The following is a 6,003-nucleotide window of genomic DNA, read 5'->3' as shown; positions in this document are numbered from 1 at the left end:
GCAGTGGATGTATTCAGTTTGGGAAGAATCGATGTGCAGAGAAGCAGAAAGAAGTATCCCACTTCAAAGTGAGTCGCAGGAAGGTGGCATACATAGTATTTCACTCCAGGTGTCCCAAATGGACTGGAGGCACATTGAGATAGTACTCTTAAGCCAGTTCCTTTTTTATATGGAGAGATTTTAAGTAGAAACCAATAACTAATGTGAATTAAAAACCTTGGAAAAAAGAAAGGTAAACTGGAAGCAAAGGTGAGCCAAAGGACAGCGGGATGGGGATCCACTGACCAGAAATGCCTCCTTTGTTGGCACCCTTGGATCTTTTACCAATGCTTGCATGTGGTCCTTACTGGACACAGGCTGGTCTTGCCCAGCTTTTCCTGAGAACGTTACCTGAGAATTTTCTGCAAGTTATTGAGGCTAGTATCCTCACCACACTCAGTCCCTACGGGCTCAATAAAGGGGTAAATCAGGTGAAATACATGTATTACATGTGGGAGCCTCATCCCAGAGTTTTGGTCAACAGTAGGCCAATACAAGGGAATTCCCTCACGTACTTTACAAAGTACAGGTTTCATTTACAAACCTCTTTCTGGACTTTGTAGATGGAAATGTTCATATTAACTAGGGTTTGTCAAGGCCACAAGTTTAAAAAAAAAAAAGAAAAATTTGGGAAAAAAATAGAAAAATTTTTAAAAAATTTAAAGATATAATCCACAAATGAATGAAGAAATGTTATGCCAAGAATTTGGGAGGTTTGGGCCATTAGCCAATGTCAGAATTACATGGCCAAGAAGAGATAAAGAAAGAGCAAGAGAAAGGAATTGTAGTTTTGTGGTCTTTATGAAAAAAAGGGATGCTGAGAGAGCTTTGAAAGATCTAAACTGAAAGATGGTCATGTCCTTTGAAATGAAACTAGGGCGGGGTAAAGTCATACCTATTCCACCACATCCAATATACATTCCACCTTCTATGATGGAACATACCATCTCCACCATCTGACCTGCCTTTCAATGCTTAGCCTAGAGAGAGATTAAAGGGCTGCAATGTTCCAATGTTACTGCCAGCTAAAAGCAAGGAGAACTTTGAGAAGAAATTTGCTCACAATGATACATCAAATGATAGAGTTTGTTGTACGTGAAGAACCAATGTTTGAAGCTATGATCATGAATTGAGAAATCAACAATCCTATGTTTATATTTTTATTTGAAAACTAGACTCCAGCCCATTTTTATTGTAGATGGAAGCTTTATTCAATTCTACAGGGAGATGTTCCAACTAAGTGGAGAACAGAAGATTTTCATATATTCAAAAATGGATCTTTTTGGAGACCACCACCATTAAATCCATACCTGCATGGGATGTCAGAAGAGCAAGAAACTGAAGCATTTGTTGTGGAACCTAGCAAGAAAGGAGCAATTAAGGAAGAGCAGAGAAATAAATTAGAAGAAATATTACGTGGACTAACTCCTCGAAAAAATATTGGTGGTGCATTGGTTTTCTGTCTTAATAATGCTAAAGCTGCTTTAGAAATTGTGGATTGTATTACTGAGTCACTGTCATCTTGAAAACACCACTACCTAAGAAGATGCCAGATTATGTTTAGTTTCTGGTGTGTTGTATAATTTTTCAGCATAAGTTGCCAATGGTATGATATATGATATATTATTATATTTTATATTACAGAAATTTTTTTGAAATAAAGTTATGTCAGATATTTTCAGACCTCAGTGACACCTCCTGTACAATTCAAGGTCACTTACAATCTGAAAACTTCAAGCAAAGAGTAATGGCCTGCTCCAGAGCATGGGAAGACTGGGCAATTTACCCAGAAATATTTTTGATCAGATTACAAAATGTATTTTTGGGACTTGCAAATATTATTGAAGAAAAAGAAACAGAAGAAGTACCAGATGATCTTGATGATGCTCCCACTGAGGAAGAGGCTGGATGGTGCTCCTTTGGAAGATGTTGATGGAATTCCTATTGATGCCACTTCCATTGATGATCTTGATGGAGTCCCCATGATGATCTTGATGGTGTGCCTTTGGATATCTCTGAAGATTCAAAAAAGAATGAGCCCATTCTTAAAGCAGCCCCATCCAAATGAGAAGCAGTAGAAGAATTGGAATTGGAAGCACAGGTGGTAACAACATCTAAATGGGAGTTATTTGACCAGCATGAAGAATCAGAAGAAGAAAATCAAAATCAAGAAGAAGAGAGTGAAGATGAGGATACTCAGAGCTTCAAATCTGAAGAGCATCATTTGTACTCCAATCCAATCAAAGAAGAAATGACAGTCCAAGTCTTCTATTAGATATTCTGAAATGCGTGAAAAAATATGAGCTAAGCTTCAAGAAATAGAGCTCAAAGTGATGAAGTTTCAGGATGAATTGTAATCTGGGAAAATACTGAAAAAACCAGGACAGAGCTTTCAAGAACAAGTGGAACATTACAGAGGCAAACTTCTTCAGAGAGAGAAGGAACCAGGAAGGGAATTTGAGAGAGACAAGAAGGATAAAGAGAAACTGGAATCCTGATCCAAAGACAAGAAGGAAAAAGAAGAATGCGCACCTATGAGAAAAGAAAGGAAAAGGCAACATAGTACATCACCCAGTCCATTTTGGAGCAATAGTGGTGGGTGAGCAAAATCCCAATTTCCCAAATCAGAGTGATCAGAGAGGTCTCACAAAGAGAGTTCATATTCCAAGTCATCTCACAAAGATTCTCCTAGAGATGTTAGTAAAAAGGCCAAAAGAGATCATCAAGGACACCTAAAAGGTCTAGGCAATCACAATCTAGGTCCCCTAAAAAAACAGGGAAGAAATCCAGGTCTCAGTCTCGATCTCCTCACAGATCTCACAAGAAGTCAGAGAAAAGAAAACACTGACAAAAAAAAATCACATTTTTTACAATACTGTTGCTTACTGGAAATGCAGTTTTGTTTTTGTGCCTGAACTTTTTTTTTTTTTTTAAACCCTCACCTTCCATTTTGGAGTCAATACTGTGTATTGGTTCTAAGGCAGAAGACTGGTAAGGGTAGGCAATGGGGGTCAAGTGACTTGCCCAGGGTCACACAGCTGGGAAGTGTCTGGCTCTCAATCCACTGAGCTATCCAGCTGCTGCTCTGAACAGTCTTTAAAAAAAAAAATCAAATGAAAGCGCATTCTTGAATTTTTTCTTTGTGAATGCACATGTATACTCCTTAGTAATTGCATCTGTAGAGCTGTCATCGTTTTATATTACACAAAAATATCTTCATTGTGGCCGTTTCTCAAAATAAACATTTTTTGTATTTATAAATTTCATCAGAAATGTGTATAACTGATCTGCTGGCAGTAGATATTTTGTTTTAGGATGTTGTGACCTAGCAAAAAAACACACACACATATGTTTTCCCTCCTTTTGTAGTTTTGACAATTTAAATTAGATTTCAAATAAAATCTCAACAGAAAAATAATTTAAAGATCACTAAATCAGGAATGCAAAGATCTGTATGACTATCTTCTGTTAAACCTATATGGGACTTTGAGCAGTTTGGCATCTTGAAAAACAAAGATTAGACTAGATGATTTCAAAGGCCATTTCCTATTTGGCACTTCATATTCCCACTTGCTGTTGAAGCCACACAAGACAGAATCCTAAAACTTCAGAGTTGAAATGAGCTTCAGCAAAAATCTAAGTGCAACATCTTAGTTCTGCCTACAGAACTGCTGATTTTCCAACCACCCCTTGAATACTACCCTCTGCGATACTTGTCAAAGTGAGGCACGCCAGGGAATAACGGGCCGGGAGAATGAATGTTTCTAAACAATGTTTATTTCATGCATTTTAGTCTGGCAGAATGGTTGTGCTACATCTGCTGATGTGTGTGGAGTGAGGCAGCGGACTCACGAAGGGAGTTGGCAAGAAGTATCAGGCCCCTCTCATAGCTGAAAAATATCTCCCCCACAAAGACTATTAATTAGACTCGTTTGAATAAATAAGTTCTTATTTGGGGATAAAAATACACCCAGAAGTGATAACTTCTACAAATTGTACTGTAGGGTCAACTACTCTAATCAGATACACCTCGATGAATGAACTCAGTAAATGGGCATTCTGACTGGGGGAGAGAGGAGGACAAGTGCCAAGCGTGAGGTACTTGAAAGATGGCAGGCACTGGGGAAGTTGGGACAGACTAACTGGCAGCAGAAGAGGAAAAAGAAGAAACTGTGCCTCATTTGATGGGAATTGGGGGGAGACCAGTTCTTCCCCTTCAGGTGAAATAAGGGGTACCATGGTACAGCAGAAGCATGCTGGCTTTGAAGCCAAAGGCTCTGGCAGCGAATCTCAGCTCAGTGGGCCGTGGGACCTTGGGGGCCTCCAGTCCCCACCTCTCCTAGGAGCTTCCAGGGATCCTACAGAGCACTAGGAACTCGGGGGGATCTGGCTGGAGGAATTACCCAAGATCATTCTTGGCTTGGCAGAGCCACGCCTCAGATTTGGTTCCAAGTACAATACTTTTTCTATGAGCCATGCTGGATTTGCTCATTTATGCAGAACTGTCATTATACTAGAAGTTCTCAAACTTTTGGGTCTCAAGAATCCCTTTTCCCTTTTGTGATAAACCCTTACCTTATGTCTTAGAATCAATACTGTGTATTGGTTCCAAAGCAGAGAAGCAGGAAGGGCTAATCAATGAGACTTAAGTGACTTGGCCAGGTCACACAGCCAGGAAGCATCCAAGGTCAGATCTGAACCCAGGACTTCCCATCCCTAAGCCTGGTTCTCACGAAGCTAACTTATCTGCCCCCATCCCTTTATAGGCTTACAAACTATTAAGAATTCCCTACCTCAGAGCTTTTTTGTGGTTTATAGTTATCAATATTTACTATGTTAGAAGCTAACACCTCTTGGTATATTACTATGAACAGTTTTGACTTCCTTTATTCTTGAATTTCAGGTCTATCAGGGTTCCTGAAACACTCAACTGGTGCATTCAGGGATGTGCTAGAGCCAGCGCCAAAACAGTGGCCAATTGTTAAATTTTTAGTGTATTTACAGCTCAGAAATCAGCAAATGTTACAAAACCAGGGTTTGATGCATTATTTGTTCATCATCTTATAATCTAGACTTCAGAAAGTGATAGAGAAAATGTTAATATTTATATTATTACTTCCTATACTAATTTCATCCCTATCTATTTTTTCCTACCTTAAATAATCGACTGGTCTCAAAGTAATAGTCATCGTGAGCCCAGCCCCCTTTTCCAACTACTATCCCATTTTTTTTTCCCTGATGGACCAATTTCTTAAATAAGTAAATCTGTAGTAGCCCTCCATTTTCTCAACATCAATTTGATCAGATACTTATACATGCCTATAAGGGGCATTGAAAAGGGAAAAAAAAAGTTTTTGCCCTTAAAAGATCTTGGTCTTAGGCAGCTGGGTAGCTCAGTGGAGTGAGAGCCAGGCCTAGAGACAGGAGATCCTAGGTTCAAATCCGGCCTCAGACACTTCCCAGCTGTGTGACCCTGGGCAAGTCACTTCACCCCCATTGCCCACCCTTACCACTCTTCCACCTATGAGACAATACACCAAAGTACAAGGGTTAAAAAAAAAAAAAGATCTTGGTCTATTAGTTTACTTTTCTTTAAAAATCTGATTCCTATTTTTTAATACTGTACTGAAACTACCTTTAGGCCAAATTTTGCACAACCAAATCTCAATGTCTTTTCAGTTCTTTATTATCTTTACTAACTATTCATCTCTCTAGTCAGGATACTTATATCCATACTATTTTTGACTCTAATTTAACTCCTATAACAGCTTTTTAAAAAGCAGATTGTCATCTATTTTTTTTGAAGTACACTGCAACTTCTTTTTCACTGCCTATTCTTCAAGTCCTTCCACCAACGTACCTATCACCACAATGTCTTAATAGCCAAAGCCTAGCTGCCTTGTTCTGTGTCCACATCAGCACCTTTAGTTTCCCTCTCAACTTAAATAACCAAAGCTGCCGCAA

At 39.0% G+C, this 6,003-nt stretch overlaps 1 pseudogene; it reads left to right on the top strand.

The window, feature by feature from the left end:
* The first annotated feature begins 714 nt into the window (after positions 1–714).
* LOC123250344 lies at positions 715–2,887 on the top strand (annotated as a pseudogene).
* Positions 2,888–6,003: the final 3,116 nt, after the last annotated feature.

Source organism: Gracilinanus agilis, chromosome 5 (assembly GCF_016433145.1).
Source record: "Gracilinanus agilis isolate LMUSP501 chromosome 5, AgileGrace, whole genome shotgun sequence".
In the NCBI taxonomy this organism is placed as follows: domain Eukaryota; kingdom Metazoa; phylum Chordata; class Mammalia; order Didelphimorphia; family Didelphidae; genus Gracilinanus; species Gracilinanus agilis.
Note: the sequence above shows the minus strand (reverse complement) of the source record. Positions and strands in the feature narration are given on the sequence as shown.